Below are 16,758 nucleotides of genomic sequence, written 5' to 3'. Positions count from 1 at the left end.
AGTAGAACCATAGCATCACAGAGGGGCAGGGGCAGCCCATAGGCCATGATGTGCAACCCTCTACTCAATGCCAGTTAGAGCAGTGGTGTCCAATCTTTTGCCTTTCCTCATCTACATTGGAAGGACAAGAATAGTCTCCAGACATTTAGCCCTATATTCAAAACACTACACCATGCTGGTTCCATTGAATTCAAATACCAGATTCAAAACATAGACAACTATTAAAACAATCCGGGTGTCCTCCTTGTCATTTGGTATGCAGACAATGATTCTTTTGTTTTTAGGGGAAACCATGGATTATTTATTAAACATGTGATTCTGCAGGTAGAATCCAACAAAAGTCTGTGATACACTCCTCCCCTTTATTGATACCAAAGTAAATATTTGTCTGAAACTCACTCAACCTGACTAGTAAGTGCATGCTTCAGTTGCCATAAGCTTGCAGTCACCCATACAATCTTTTTGGCAATCGGTCCAAGGTGCCTCAACGTCACAATTCTGTTTGCTGCTAATCCAAGCATTCAGTGGTGTTTTAAAGTGCATTGTGAACTGCACGCTATAATTATTCACCTGCGTTGCTGCACAAGATACAAGCTGGTATTATTAGGTGTAGAAAGTAGCAGCAAAAATGGACTAGAATGATTCCTTTATGGAGAAAAACACTGTTTAGCTAAGAAACGGGGTGAGTAAAGAAAGAAATGATAGAGGTGTGCAATATTAGGCATGGTTTGTGATAATGGATATAGGAATGTTTTTCTTTTTCTTTCACAATATTAGGGACTGGGCTCATCCTTTGCAAGGTGGGAGATTTAAGGCGGACAAACTATTATTTTAGATAGTACTTAAACTATAGAATTCAGTCACAAGATCTTGTGACAAAACATGGCTCTTCTTGTCTTAGATTACAATGTGGTGTTTTTGGGCTACTGGTTTTGATTGAACCCATAGCAATGTTTTTTAAGCAGAGGCTGGATTACCATTTGTTGGGGGGTGTTTTGATTCTGTGTTCAGTGGGTTGGATTGGATGGCCCTCAGGGTCTCTTCCAACTCTGTGTTTCTATGAGTCTGGATTATCATTCTCATATCTAGACTAAATACTGTAATTCTAGAGGATCCAACAATTGGATATAGTTGTAGGAGGTGATATAACAGTAGGAATATTTTTTAATATCTGAAGAGATGTCATGTAGCAGATGGAGCAAGCTATTCAACTTCTCCAAAGACTAAACTGAGAACCATCTGAGGGCCCTTCCACACAGCCCTATATCCCAAAATATCAAGGCAGGAAATCCCACATTATCTGTGTGTGGACTCAGGTAACCCAGTTCAAAGCAGATATTGTGGGATTTTTGCCTTGATACTCTGGGATATAGGGCTGTGTGGAAGGGCCCTGAGTCAAATTTCAAGGAAAGAGATCCTGCCTAAACATTAAGAAGACCGGGTTGCTCTGAATTTTCCAGGCTGTATGGCCATGTTCCAAAAGCACTCACTCCTGATGTTTTGACCACATCTATGGCAGGCATCCTCAGAGGTTGTGAGATTCTGGCCACTCAATGATTCTGGTCATGGAAGCCTTTGACAACACATTAAGAAGATCATTTGAAAGTAAAGGCTGTTTGCCGTGGAATAACATACCTTGAAATATTTCGCAGATGAAAAGTCAGATGCATCAGAGTGCAGTCATGAATTATCATTATCATCATCATCATCATCATCATTTGTTAACTGCCTCTCCTCATAGCTCAAGGCAAGACCCAACGCAATTAAAACATTATTAATAAGGGGAACACAGAGTCTGGCTGCAGTAGTTCGTATTTGCCTGACTTGGAAAGGCAGGTTTCCACTCCCTTCTCTCCCTCCCTTCTCTCCCTCCCTGCTGCTAAGTTAATTGAGCACAAACTATTCTTATATTTTGAATTCAGTTTGCATCAGTAGAAGTACATCTAGCTGGAAGGAGGAAAGTGAGAAGGAGATAGAAAAACTGGAAAAGAGTTATGGCAGAGGATAAAGCTGAGGATATGAAATAGACTGCTTTATAGAGTGTCTTTCTTTAGAAATCTTTAACCAGAGATTGAAATGCCATGTCTCAGGAATGCTTTGTTTGTGTATCCCTGTGTGGCAGGGGCTGGACTGGATCAGGACTTTATTTTTTTCCTACTCATAACCATTTTCTGCCCAAAACTTTTTTACGTGACCCCAGGTATATAAAGAGGTATGAAAATCAAATATTTACTGGGTTGTTGTAGGGGTTTATTTGGGCTACATGGCCATGGTCTAGAGGCATTCTCTCCTGACGTTTCACCTGCATCTATGGCAAGCATCCTCAGAGGTAGTGAGGTCTGTTGGAACTAGGAAAATATTTACTGATAACAAATCAGGCTTGCTAAACAGGCTGATTTTCCTTTGTACAAAGTACAACTGAAGCATTTTCTGCAGAGACCAGTGTAAATACTGCACATTGTTGCTAACAGATTGATGTAAATGAGTGGCATTCATAATCCTTTTATTGTTGCTAAATTTTTCATGAACACAACATTGTGCCTAGAGGACCCCATTTGGAGTTGGGATCCACAGTTTAAGAAGCAGTGGACTCAATGACATTGTAGTTCTTTCAGTATAGGTGGAGCTCCACAGTAAGAAAAGCTTCTGGTCTAAATCCAGTCTTTAGTATCAATTGGAAGTAGAGCCATTGAAACAACTACTCAATTTTAAGTTAGTTCTTATATAAATCCTATAGACTCAGTGGGACTCCAGCTCTCTGTTACTAAAATATATCCGTGATTCTCAACCTGTGGGTCCCCAGATGTTTTGGCCTTCAACTCCCAGAAATCCTAACAGCTGGTAAACTGTATTGTTGAAAGCTTCCATGGCTGGAATTGCTGGGTTGTTGTAGGCTTTTTGGGCTATATAGCCATGTTCTAGAAGCATTCTCTCCTGATGTTTTGCCTGCATCTAAGGCAGGCTTCCTCAGAGGTTGTGAGGTCACAACCTCTGAGGATGCTTGTCATAGATGCAGGTGAAAAGTCAGGAGAGAATGCTTGTAGAATATGGTCATATAGCCCGAAAAACCTACAACAACCCAGCTGGTAAACTGGCTGGGATTTCTGGGCATTGTAGGCCAAACACCTGGGGACCTACAGGTTGAGAACCAAAGATAGATAGATAGATAGATAGATAGATAGATAGATAGATAGATAGATAGATAGATAGATAGATAGATAGATGATAGATAGATATACATATCCCAATGAGCAACTTTTATATGAACTAAAATGACTAGGAACAGATGCAACTCCATATGCCATTTGTGGATTTCTTCCCTGGCCACAATTAGCTACTGATTTTTCAGAGTCTGGCAAAGAATATAAAGTTGTTTTTTTAAAGGTTCTTAGTTCTAGTTATTCTCCCAATCTTTCTTCTTTGTTATAGTTATAATTATTAAGATGAAAGCTTCATTTCTCCATTTCTCAGAAGTTAAATAAATACTTTTTGATGCTTTTCAAAGTTTGAATGCTGCAGTCCATGGGCCTGTGGTAGAAAACAGACATTTTCCGTATCCAATTCATTCCTCATTCAATACCCACAGTTGAGTACAAAGCAGCACTTGAGTCATATGATATTACTCCACCATTTATAGTGGTGTAACTGGACATTTCAGCTAAAGTTACATAGGGGCGTAGCTCGGGAGCAAAGGGGATGATGGCACTGCCTACCCATAAAATGAAATGTATCTCCCAATGGAATTTTCCTTCAGTTCCCAAATGTCTAGCACTGCAAAAGCTTAGAACTTTGGTTGCAGATTTAGAAATGCAGTTTAGGCGATGGTAGAAAAGGGACAGGCAAAGCTATCAAAGGGATGGGAGCACAGTAAATAGAAGAGTTCCAGATGTAAACAATGTTCAGTGTCTCACTCTTTGTACTGCTAGAAATTTGGAGACTGGAGGAAAAGTCATGGGGGAGAACTCAGGGAGGAGGGTCAATGACTTCATGTTGCCCCCCTCCCGTAGTTACACACCTGATTAACACTGCAAAATTTTCCCTTATTAAGTCACAACTAAAACACTATGTAAAATTCTGTTCCTGGTTTGAAAGTGTTATTTCCTGTTTAATTGTGCAGTACTTACTTTGAAAGTAGTTGCATTATACTCCAGAAAATTCACTTTTGTGGCTGCCAGAAACTATGTTGAATTGATTGAGATTCTGTGAGATATTTGTTGAAAATCTAGCGCAAAATGTGCTGTAGGATGTCCCACAAAAACAAAGCTTTTGCAGTTTAATATCTTTTTCAATGTTTTTATGATAGAACCAATTAGAAAATGAAATTTATAGCCCAGGAACAAAAATCATGTTACATAGTGTACTATAATGCTGTTATACTTTTGTTATTTGAAAAGATGAATTTACTACATGTTATGTGCAGTATATTACTTAAAAGAAGGATCTAAAAATCCCAACGGCACTAGATCCCAACTTATCTTGGAAGCTAAGCAAAATCACTCCTGGTTAGTACTTGGGTGGGAGACTGCCAACATATACAGGCCACTGATTCTTACACTGTAGATCCTGAGCCCAATGTTAGGGTCCCAAAATTTTGGCAACAGTAAAAGTTTTCTGACCTCGGCAGCTTTTTTAGACATTGACCCAAATCTGCTGTGCAGTATTTACAGTCTACTCTTCAAGAGATGCTTCAACTGTACTTCGTCAAAGAAAAAAACAGTCTGTTTAGTAAAGTTGTGCTTTTGGTAAACCTTGACCCATTTTGTGTCCTGGCTTTTGGTGGAGGCTCCAATCCATTTTTTGGGAACCTCCCAAAATGGGGAGGCCAGGTATCTGTTTTCACTCTGCGGTGCCAAAAGATCCATTTTCTATCTGCCCATTGGCAGATAGAAAGTGTGACTTCCCAGGCTCCCCTTCCTGTCATTTTACGCATTGAAGCTATTTTACTCTAGAGGAGATGTGCTCAGCTGCAAGTAAGCATTCATGATTTCTGGGTCTGCACGCCACATATCATAGAATCATAGAATCATAGAATCAAAGAGTTGGAAGAGACCTCAAGGGCCATCCAGTCCAACCCCCTGCCAAGAAGCAGGAATATTGCATTCAAATCACCCCTGACAAATGGCCATCCAGCCTCTGCTTAAAAGCTTCCAAAGAGGGAGCCTCCACCACACTCCGGGGCAGAGAGTTCCACTGCTGAACGGCTCTCACAGTCAGGAAGTTCTTCCTAATGTTCAGATGGAATCTCCTCTCTTGTAGTTTGAAGCCATTGTTCCGCGTCCTAGTCTCCAAGGAAGCAGAAAACAAGCTTGCTCCCTCCTCCCTGTGGCTTCCTCTCACATATTTATACATGGCTATCATATCTCCTCTCAGCCTTCTCTTCTTCAGGCTAAACATGCCCAGTTCCCTAAGCCGCTCCTCATAGGGCTTATTCTCCAGACCCTTGATCATTTTTGTCGCCCTCCTCTGGACACATTCCAGCTTGTCAATATCTCTCTTGAATTGTGGTGCCCAGAATTGGACACAATATTCCAGATATGGTCTAACCAAAGCAGAATAGAGGGGTAGCATTACTTCCTTAGATCTAGACACTATGCTCCTCTTGATGCAGGCCAAAATCCCATTGGCTTTTTTTGCCGCCACATCACATTGTTGGCTCATGTTTAACTTGTTGTCCACGAGGACTCCAAGATCTTTTTCACACGTACTGCTCTCGAGCCAGGCGTCACCCATTCTGTATCTTTGCATTTCATTTTTTCTGCCAAAGTGGAGTATCTTGCATTTGTCACTGTTGAACTTCATTTTGTTAGTTTTGGCCCATCTCTCTAATCTGTCAAGATCGTTTTGAATTCTGCTCCTGTCCTCTGGACTATTGGCTATCCCTCCCAATTTGGTGTCGTCTGCAAACTTGATGATCCTGCCTTCTAGCCCTTCATCTAAGTCATTAATAAAGATGTTGAACAGGACCGGGCCCAGGACGGAACCCTGCGGCACTCCGCTCGTCACTTCTTTCCAGGATGAAGAGGAAGCATTAGTGAGCACTCTCTGTGTTCGTCCACTTAACCAATTACAGATCCACCTCACCGTAGTTTTGCCTAGCCCACATTGGACTAGTTTCCTTGCCAGAAAGTCATGGGGGACCTTGTCGAAGGCTTTACTGAAATCCAGGTACGCTACATCCACGGCATTCCCCGCATCTACCCAGCTTGTAGCTCTATCGAAGAAAGAGATCAGATTAGTCTGGCATGACTTGTTTTTGATAAATCCATGTTGACTATTAGCGATGACTGCATTTGTTTCTAAGTGTTTGCAGACCGCTTCCTTAACAATCTTTTCCAGAATCTTGCCCGGTATCGACGTGAGGCTGACCAGACGGTAGTTGTTTGGGTCGTCCTTTTTTCCCTTCTTGAAGATTGGGACCACATTGGCCCTCCTCCAATCTGCTGGAACTTCTCCCGTTCTCCAAGAACTCTCAAAGATGGTTGCCAATGGTTCCGAAATGACTTCCGCTAGTTCCTTCAATACTCTTGGGTGTAGTTGATCTGGCCCTGGGGACTTGAACTCATTAAGAGCGGCCAGGTATTCCTGGATGACTTCTTTCCCAATTTGGGGTTGGATGTCCTCCAATCCCTCATCCACTCCATCTTGCTGAGGTTGAAGACTCTCTTTTTGTGAGAAGACCGAGGCAAAGAAGGCATTAAGTAGTTCTGCCTTTTCCCAATCCCCTGTCAGCATTGCCCCATCTTCTCCTCGAAGAGGTCCTATCGCCTCCTTGTTTTTCCTTTTTCTACTGACATAAGAATAGAAGCCCTTTTTATTGTTTTTAATGTCCCTGGCAAGTCTGAGCTCGTTTTTTGCTTTAGCCTTGCGGACCTTTTCCCTACAGGTGTTGGCTATTTGTTTGAATTCTTCTTTGGTGATTTCTCCCTTTTTCCACTTCTTGTGCATGTCCCTTTTGTGTCTTAGCACAGTTAGAAGTTCTTTGGACATCCATTCTGGCTTCTTTGCACTTGTCCTATTTTTTCTCTTTGTTGGCACAGTTTGCAATTGCGCCTTGAGTATTTCACTCTTGAGAAATTCCCATCCATCCGTAGCTCCCTTGTCTTTTAGTATCTGTGTCCATGGAATGCTGCTCAGCGTTTCCTTCATTTTTTGGAAATCAGCTCTCCTAAAGTCCAAAATGCGGGTTTGACTTGTCTTAGTTTTGGCCTTCCTTTGTACCTCAAATTGCAGGAGCACATGGTCACTTGCCCCTAAGGATCCTACCACTTCGACCGCATCGATCAGGTCCTCCGCATTTGTTAGGATGAGATCAAGAGTAGCCAATCCCCTTGTTGCCTCTTCTACCTTCTGGACCATGAAATTGTCTGCAAGGCAAGCGAGGAATTTGTTGGACCTTGTACTCTTGGCCGAGTTTGTTTTCCAGCAAATATCGGGATAGTTGAAATCGCCCATGACTACTACATCTCTTCTCTGTGCCTGTTTGGTCAACTGTTGGCAGAAGACTTCATCAAGATCTTCCTCCTGGCTTGGGGGTCTGTAGTAGACGCCTACAACGACATCTTTTTGAGTCCCAGTTCCCTTGATTCTTATCCAGATGATTTCAAGCTGGTTTCCCAGATTGCTGTCTTGAATTTCTTCTGCAGCATAAGAGTTTTTGACATATAAGGCTACTCCGCCTCCTCTCCCCTTTGTTCGGTTTCTGTGAAAGAGGTTATACCCCTCGATATCTACATTCCAGCGATAGGAGTCATCCCACCAGGTTTCAGTGATGGCTATGATATCATATTTGTGGTGTTGTGCTAGAAGTTGGAGTTCGTCTTGTTTATTTCCCATGCTCTGTGCATTAGTGTAAAGACATGTGAGTCCCTGGGATCTTCCCTTGAGCTGTTTAATTGGGATTATTGTGCTTTTGGTACTTGGTCCTTGTTGTGTTTGTGCAGCCCTCCGTTTAGCCTTCTGGCGATTCCCAGACATTATGGGTAAAGTAGTGTTCGCAAGGCTGTTGTCCCCCTCCCCCGGTGGACCTGGTTTAAAGTGCGTCTAATGAGGTTTGCGAGTCTGTGAGCAAAAAGGTGTTTTCCTACTTGTGTGAGATGCACCCCATCCCTTGCCAGTAGGCCATCCTCCTGGAAAAGCAGGCCATGGTCGAGGAAGCCAAAGCGTTCCTCCTGACACCATTTTCTAAGCCAGTCATTGACCTGTACTATTTTTCTGGCTCTTGTGGGTCCGTGTCTTACAACAGGGAGGAGGAATGAAAAGACCACCTGTACATTACATTCTTTTAGCATTGCTCCTAGAGCTCAAAAATCATTTGTGATCTTTTGAAACGTATGCCTTGCAGTATCATTGGTTCCTACATGAATCAACATGAGGGGAGGATGGTGATAGGGCTTGAGGAGCCTGGTGAGCCTCTGAGTGATATGGTGTATTTTTGCCCCCGGTAGGCAGCATATTTCTCGAGCCATCCCATCCGGTCTGGAAATGACAGCTTCCGTTCCTCTAAGGAGGGAGTCGCCTACTACCAAGACCTGTTTACTTTCAGGAATGACAGGGCCCCTTTTGTGCAATGTAGTGTGTAGGTCTCCAGAAAAGTGATCCTGTTGGTGTGAATTGTGTAGGTGAAAAGTGTTGTCCTCCTCCTCGACATCCCCGGTGCATTCGTCAAGGACAATCCATTGAGATTCGTCCAAGAGCCTATGGTTCTCCTGTATGTGTTCCTGTTGCTCCTGGTCTATGGTTGGGGATGGTACACCTGCAGGATTGTGCAAGTGTGAATGTTGTGAAGTGTTGTCCCAGTCAGGGCTATCCCCCGCACACTGATCAAGGATGAGCTACTGATCAGTATCTAAGCCATTCTGGTCTTCCCCAATATGTTGTGTTTCTTGGTCAGGTGCTAGTTGTGTGAGAATTTGGAATCTATTGTGTAACTGCAGCTGAGCGGAAGTATTCTGAGGAGGCTTCCGGGTCCTATGTGTCTTTCTAAGGGTGACATTTCTCCAAGCCTGAGGGTTGTCGACATCTGAGGTGCTGTTCTGTTGAGCCTCCCCGTAATGTTGGTGTGATATGGGCTGCGTGTCTAGGCCAGTGTGGTGTGTGGTGTCTAAGAACAGCTGAAGTTCCTGAATGTCCTTAAGGGTCTTAATACGGTCCTCGAGTTGTCGTATCCTGTGTTCCATGCGAGTGATCTGTGTACACTTGGGGCAGATGTAATTGAGTAACTGTAGTGTGAAAAAGCTGAACATGCCACAGCTTGTGCATGAGATGGGAAGTTTTCGTGTTTGTTCCATCTGGAGGTTGCTAATGACCTCCTCTTGGTGTGTGTTTGATGTTGTTGTCTGTATGCAGGGGTGAAAGTATAGGTTACTGAGAAGGAAACAAAATGGGTTCCTGCTTCCTCAACTTCTGTGGAAAGCCCAGCTGCCCCTTGGGTTCAGACACTGGTTTATATAGGATAACCAGGAAGCTCCGCCTCTCAGACAAAGCAGTTAATTTTCAAACTCAGGAAGCCCCTCCCCTGAAGCAGAGCAGTTAATTTTTAAACTCAGGAAGCCCCGCCTCTCAAAGAAAGCAGCGCTGAAAGCTGTTAAATTTAAAGAAGCTTACCCTGAAGCAGAAGGAAACAAAATGGGTTCCTGCTTCCTCAACTTCTGTGGAAAGCCCAGCTGCCCCTTGGGTTCAGACACTGGTTTATATAGGATAACCAGGAAGCTCCGCCTCTCAGACAAAGCAGTTAATTTTCAAACTCAGGAAGCTCCTCCCCTCAAACAGAGCAGTTAATTTTTAAACTCAGGAAGCCCCGCCTCTCAAAGAAAGCAGCGCTGAAAGCTGTTAAATTTAAAGAAGCTTACCCTGAAGCAGAAGGAAACAAAATGGGTTCCTGCTTCCTCAACTTCTGTGGAAAGCCCAGCTGCCCCTTGGGTTCAGACACTGGTTTATATATGCACACACACTCTTTCCAAGGCAAGGAGGCAAGTTCTCATTCTTACTCTAAAGGAGGATTTTGGCTGCAGACAGTCACATATGCTTACCGGGCCTGCACGCCACACATGCATGCACTCTCTTTCCAAGGCAAGGAGGCAAGTTCTCATTCTTACTCTAGAGGAGGCGAATGGCTGCAGGCAGGTGCACACTCTTTCTGGGCCTGCATGCCACACAGACACACACTCTCTTTCCAAGGCAAGGAGGCAACTTCTCATTCTTATTCTAGAGGAGGCACTTGGCTACAGGCAGACATGCGAGCTTACTGGGCCTGCATGCCACACACACATGCACTCTCTTTCCAAGGCAAAGAGGCATGGAGTGCCACATGCTCACGAAAAGCAGGTGAGGAGATGGCATCGGCTCCTGCTTGCTTTTGTGTCAGGCTGATTTTTGTACCAAGAGGGGCCTTCCCGTTACGTGCTCCCGAAGGTAACAAAAGAACGGATGAAACAAAGGGAAATTGTTCCGTGCACAACTCTACTGTTTAGCAATCCTTGCAAATGCTGATTTGTTATCAGTAAATGTTTGGTATTTTATACCTATTTTATATATGTATATACCCAGAGTAAGAGAAAAATTTCTCAAGCCAAAAGGGATTGCGAATGCAAATGTTTAAGAAGCTCTGCTATAGGCTATATTTCAGAGGAAGGAACTGTCAAACCGCTTATGAATATTCCTTACTAAGAAAATGGATGGAGCTGCCATAACTCAACAGGAGACTTGAAGGCACATATGCACACAAACTTCCAAGCTCTGTATTTTGGACAGTTCCATTGAACCTGACTCTGCAAGAGTTTTCAGGCCTCTTTGATGCAGGAGGAAAGGGTTACATAAGAGTCCTTTGAAGAAATAAACACCAAAGCAGTTCCTTTCTCCTTCTGACAAAGTGCCCAGGAACTGCGTCTCCATGTACCTCTCATTTTACACTAAAATATCCAAGTGGGAACACTAACTTGTCACTAAGAACAAAATAAGAGGTCCTCTGGCATTTCTTTCATTTCCTTTCATTTCTAATTCAGAGAGTATAGTGAGAATTGTATTCCTTATACACACATATATCTCAAAATATGTTAAAAATCCATTACAGCTAATCATGTTTTATGGCCAAACTCCAACCACTGGGTTTGCATAATTCAAGCACAAGCAATTATGACTTTAATTTGATTATTGTATTTGGCAAGGGTAATTTTGCAAAATGTGGAGGAAACCATGGAAAAGTAGAGTCCCCCTATCATAGTAAAATGTGATACAAAACAGAGTGATTCAACTCTTGGGGGGAGTGGGGTGACTGGAGGTATCTAAATATTATTTTAAGGCACACAGAGCGCTTCCCTGTGGCCTGTGTTTTTAAATGATTTTTGTGTTCCTAATATGCAAAGTGCTTTTGTAATCCTTATTTCTAAATTCCCTAATATTATTCCCCTATGAGGAAGCAAGCTTTGGTAGACAGTTTCTTAGGACATGGTCCCATAGCTTGCACACTCTGGTTGCTTTCAAAGCTACATTACAATTGTTATTATTGTTTTGTACCTTCAGGTCATTTCTAACTTATGTCAACCCCAAGATGAACCTATTACAAGGCTTTCTTGCCAAGAATCAGGGTTTTCTTTTGACTTCCGCTAAGGCGGAGAGACAGTGGCTTGCCCAAGGTCACTCAGTGGGATTCCATGGCCAAGCAGAAATTCGATTCAGTGTTCAATGCTCAAACCACTACATCATGCTGGCTCCACATTGGCTCCATTTTATATTTGTGTCCACAAACAACCTCAAGGTGACTGAGTGCATCTACATTGTAAAATTAATGCAATTGACACCACTTTAACTGCCATGACTCAATGCTATGGATTTCTAGGATCTGTAGTTTTGTGAGACGCCAACACTCTTTGGCAAATAAGGTTAAAGACCTTGTAAAACTACAAATCCCTGGATTTCATTGCATTGTGCATTGGTAGTAAATAGCATCAATTCTATTGTACATTTCTCTAACTGGGGGTCGGGACCCCTGGGGGAGTCACGAGGGGGGTGTCAGAGGGGTCGCCAAAGACCATCGGAAAATACAGTGTTTTCTGTTGGTCGTGATGGTACTGTGTGGGAAGTTTGGTGGGATGCAGAATGCTCTTAGATTGTAGGTGAACTATAAAGCCCAGCAACTACAACTCCCAAATGTCAAGGTCTATTTTCCCCAAACTCCACCAGTGTTCACACATGGGCATTTTGAGTATCCGTGCCAAGTTTGGTCCAGATCCATCATTGTTTGAGTCAACAGTGCTCTCTGGATGTAGGTGAACTACAACTCCAGATCTCAAGGTCAATGTCCACCAAACCCTTCCAATATTTTCTGTTGGCCATGGGAGTCCTGTGTGCCAAGTTTGGTTCAATTCCATCATTGGTGGAGCTCAGAATGCTCTTTGATTGTAGGTGAACTATAAATCCCAGCAAGTACAACTCCCAAATGACACAATCAATCCCCGTCAACCCAACCAATAGTCAAGTAATTTAGTGCAATGATTGGTAATGACATAGGAATGGAACAATGGATGATGAATCTGGATCGTGTTTTTAGTGATGAGACGCTAGTGAATGGTTATTATAGTAATTGTGTACTAACTGTGTATTAGATTAGGTTGTTAACTGTTGAATTTTGCTATTTCCTGTGTGCTGTGAACCACTGTGAGTCGCCTCCGGGCTGAGAACAGCGGTATAGAAGTAAAGTAAATAAATAAATATATATATTTGCCAAATTTGGTCCAGTGAATGAAAATATCAGTTATTTACATTATGATTCATAACATTAGGAAAATATAATTATGAAGTAGCAACAAAAATAATTTTATAGTTGGGGGTCACCACAACATGAGAAACTCCATTTATTAAGGGATTATGGCATTAGGACAGCTGAGAAACACTGGTGTAGAAGCACCCTTGTTAAAAACAACAAATTAAACAGTTTCAAACAACAAAAAACAAAGGCAAAAGTTTCCCCTGACATTAAGTCCAGTCATGTCCAACTCTGAGGGTTGGTGCTCATCTCCATTTCTAAGCCGAAGAACTGGCGTTGTCCATAGACACCTCCAAGGTCATGCGGCCAGCATGACTGCATGGAGCACCATTACCTCCATGCCAGAACGATACCTATTGATCTACTCACATTTGCATGTTTTCCAAACTGCTAAACAGAGTGAGCTAAAAACAGATTTAAAGATTAGGAAGTTGGGAGTGAATGTATTAAATGCAAAGGCCTTGATGAACAGCAAAGTAGTGTTTGAAATCAACTAGATACTATCTAGAAAAGTTAGATCATTCACAAAAAAGGGGTGCTTATGGAGTTGCATTACTGCAAGGTAGAAAGCCATAGATGTCCCTTGTATTGTAGGAGGTAAAGATGATTTGCAGCAAGGAACATCTCTGAACAAAAAGAGCAATGGCCAATGGCCAAACAACACAGCTTACACACACACCCTGCTTTCTTTGCGTAGCCAGCCAAAATTTCTGATACGCAATAATTTGATGGAAAGAGTTAGTATTCCTGTGGTGTTTAATCGGAGCACTGCACTTTTCACCCCAATTATGTTGATCTAATCCGTTGTGATCTATTTTTCTCCTTATGGTTCCAACCACTCCCCACTAACTGCGGGATACTAGTCTTTCCAACATGCAATGTGAAATTGCACAACGCTAAGAATTCTCCTCTTTGCAGCCCCCCTTCCCATCTTCTTGAATTTTTATCTGATTATAATTCACTTAACCCTGACCTGTTCCTTCTCAGCTTTGACTTTGGAAAAGTTTCACAGGATTCAGCTCCACGTGCACACAGGACATCATTGCTTGGAAGGGGAAGGAGTTCAGCATTGAGTGCACCTCCAGACAGAGCTGGACTGCTGCTCCCCTGAGCCTCCAGTGCTATAATAAACCTTTCCACTCAGGACCCCTTATGGCCTGTGGAATATTTATGTGACCCCAGATATATAGGTATATAAAATAGGTATAAAAACCAAACATTTCCTGGTAACAAATCCGCATTTGCAAGGCTTATAAAACAGGATGATGTTCCTTTTTATGAAGTACAGCTGAAGCATCTTATTTACGGCGTCTACTGTAAACACTGCACAACAGATCTGTGTAAATGTCTAAAACAACCACTAGGTGGTGTTCAGGAAACTTTTACTGTTACCAATTCTTTTGGGATCCCAACTGAGCTAAGGGGATCTCATTTGGGGTTGGTACACAAAGTTTAAGAAGCAGTGCCCTCAGCAATGGTGAGGAAGGATGGAAGTTGTAATTCAATATCTAAGAGCCCCAATCTTTAAAGCAAGCATGGGCAAACTTCAGCCCTCCAGGTGTTTTGGACTTCAACTTCCACAATTCCTAAAAGCTGGCTAATTCCTAACATTCCTACCGACTGTTAGGAATTGCGGAAGTTGAAGTCCAAAACACCTGGAGAGTTGAAGTTTGCCCATGCCTGCTTTAAAGTATTCAAACAAAGACCACCAACCAAATATGGCGGGAGGAAGCAGTGGCATCACTAGAGCAGTGCAGTGCACTGGATGACACCATCAGAGGGAAATAACACCAACACCAAAAATAACTATAAAATATTTGTACATTGTTTTATAAAAAATATCTCTGCTAGATATAACCAAAAACATTTTTCACAACTCCAACTTGTATGGACATTATTAGTATAACTACAAGGTTGAACCTCTATGCTGATTTCCTTTGAGAGCATTCAAATGCACATAAGCGTTGGTTAGAGTTGTCATTATTCTCCAGCACAATAACACTCCAGTGGTTTTGTCTCTAGTGTCAGAATAGAGTTAATAGCCTGCAGAATGTCTCAGACCCTTTTACTCTCAGTGTGATAAAAACTCAAAAACTACACATGAGTCTGTTGTTTTCAGTAGAAACAAAAATACAGTTCTATTCACTGTAGGTCAAAAACACAAAACAGAAGAATTGTTCTCACCAATATACAACAAACAATATCTCCGGTGAGCCTTCTTCTTTACACGACGATATGAAACACATAGCAAAATAATACAGCCTCTCTACTTAGTTATCAGTAGAATGTCTTTATTTTATCATAAACAAGCAGTTTCCTTAGCATTCCAAACGGAGTCAGTCTTCAGCTTCAGGATGCTGCGTAACCGCTCCCAGCAACAGCCAACGGTTTCTTCAGCTCAAACAAGCAGTCAAGCTAAGCCAAAATGCAAAGCTCAAAGCTTGCAAACCTAGTGCCTTGTTATATGCTGAAGCAGGTAACAGACCCAATTAAATTGTGGCAGCTGTAAAAGAAAAGGTTCTGATCCTCCATGTTACTTAGAAAAAGCCTATCAAATTATGTCAATTCTTGTATTTTATTATTTATTTACTGCATTTATATCCTGTCCTTCTCACCATGAAGGGCGGCTCACAACAAAGGCTACAATACTGTGGTGTGCTCCGTGAGGTGACACCATGAGTTACCGCACCAGGTGACACCAAACCTAGTGGGGCCAGTGCTCCCTCGTACAAGTTTCGAACAGTCTATGAAATACAATATGCAATATATGCAATATATGCAGATGGTCTTGAGTTTCAATCACTGAAATTCTGAAAAGGACCTTGGCAGTAGGTTTTATGACCGTTCCTTTCCTAAAATCTTAGAGCGCTGCTGATTTTCAGAGCAGACAATACAGAGATAGATAGATAGATGTACTGCCGCATTGGATGACATCAAACCCAGAGTCGGCACTGGGAGGGTCATACCCACTTGACCCAGTACTACTATGTCGCATCACAATACAGACAGTCCCCAAGTTATGAACAAAATAGGTTCTGTAGGTTTGTTCTTAAATTGAATCTGTATGTAAGTTGGAGCAGTACATTTTAAGTGTAACCTCAGCCATCCATACACACACACATACATATATAGGCATGCTTTTGATAGCATAGGGAAGAGTTAAGACCCTTTGGTGATGGTTTTGCTGTCTGTGCCTCTGTTCAGAAGTTTTCACCTCGATTTCTGACCCTGTGATCATTGGATTTTGAAAAATGTGGCTTGTTGTTGAAACAAGGATTGGTGAAAAGGCTTCAGTTGAGACAGCTTTTTCCCCATAATAACTCTTTCAGGAGTATATTTCCCTTCCTAATGGTAGTTTTCTGTCACTTCCTATTGTCTCACCTCCATCCTTAACTATGAATTGTATATAAGTTGGATGTTTGTAATTTGGGGACTGCCTGTATCCCTTTATCTGAAAGGCTTGGAACAAGAATTTTAATAATTGTATGCATGGAACAAAGTTTGTGTTTTGAGCCACCCATGTGGACAATTTTGGATGTTTTTAATATTCCGGAGTTCCGGGTAAGGGATGCTCATCCTGTATAGCACTTCTAAATCCGAATGGATTGTACTAACTCTTTCCTCATCCCCTCCTAATCCTAGCTAAAGCTAAGTTCCCTGAGTCTAACTAATCCTTCTCTTTTCCCATGACTCTCTGCCTTACTCACCAGTTTTTGTAACATCTCAGCAAACAATCAGCTAATCACTGGTACGCCCAACACTGCATACTCTCATGCCCTCCCAATGGATCCATTATTGTGTTACAAAAACTATATAACACATATATAACCACAGTTTGCCTTAATTTTTCAAGTTAACACTTTTTTGTTTACAATTCTATTATAGCACAGCCAAAGCAATTCCCACTATACAGAGATATATACAGTCAGCCATTCAGTCACTGAGGTTAGGGACACAGGAAGTGAAATATTGTGATTTATTTTTTTTTTTTAAAAATT

General features: G+C 42.1%; 1 protein-coding gene across 3 annotated transcripts in view; it reads left to right on the top strand.

The window, feature by feature from the left end:
• FAM107A (family with sequence similarity 107 member A) overlaps positions 1 to 16,758 on the top strand; it is an 81,370-nt gene that overhangs the window by 48,580 nt on the left and 16,032 nt on the right. The window contains exon 1 of one of the 3 annotated variants that reach the window (XM_060766465.2): positions 527 to 682. The exons of the other annotated variants lie outside the window; for them this stretch is intronic. The gene's annotated coding sequence lies outside the window, so the exon portion shown is untranslated. Of the gene's footprint in view, positions 1 to 526; positions 683 to 16,758 lie in introns of those variants that run through there. 3 annotated transcript variants of the gene reach the window in all.

The sequence above is a fragment of the Anolis sagrei genome, chromosome 2, assembly GCF_037176765.1.
Source record: "Anolis sagrei isolate rAnoSag1 chromosome 2, rAnoSag1.mat, whole genome shotgun sequence".
In the NCBI taxonomy this organism is placed as follows: Eukaryota; Metazoa; Chordata; class Lepidosauria; order Squamata; family Dactyloidae; genus Anolis; species Anolis sagrei.
The sequence above is the reverse complement of the archived record's forward strand: the minus strand, read 5'-3'. Positions and strand labels throughout refer to the sequence as shown.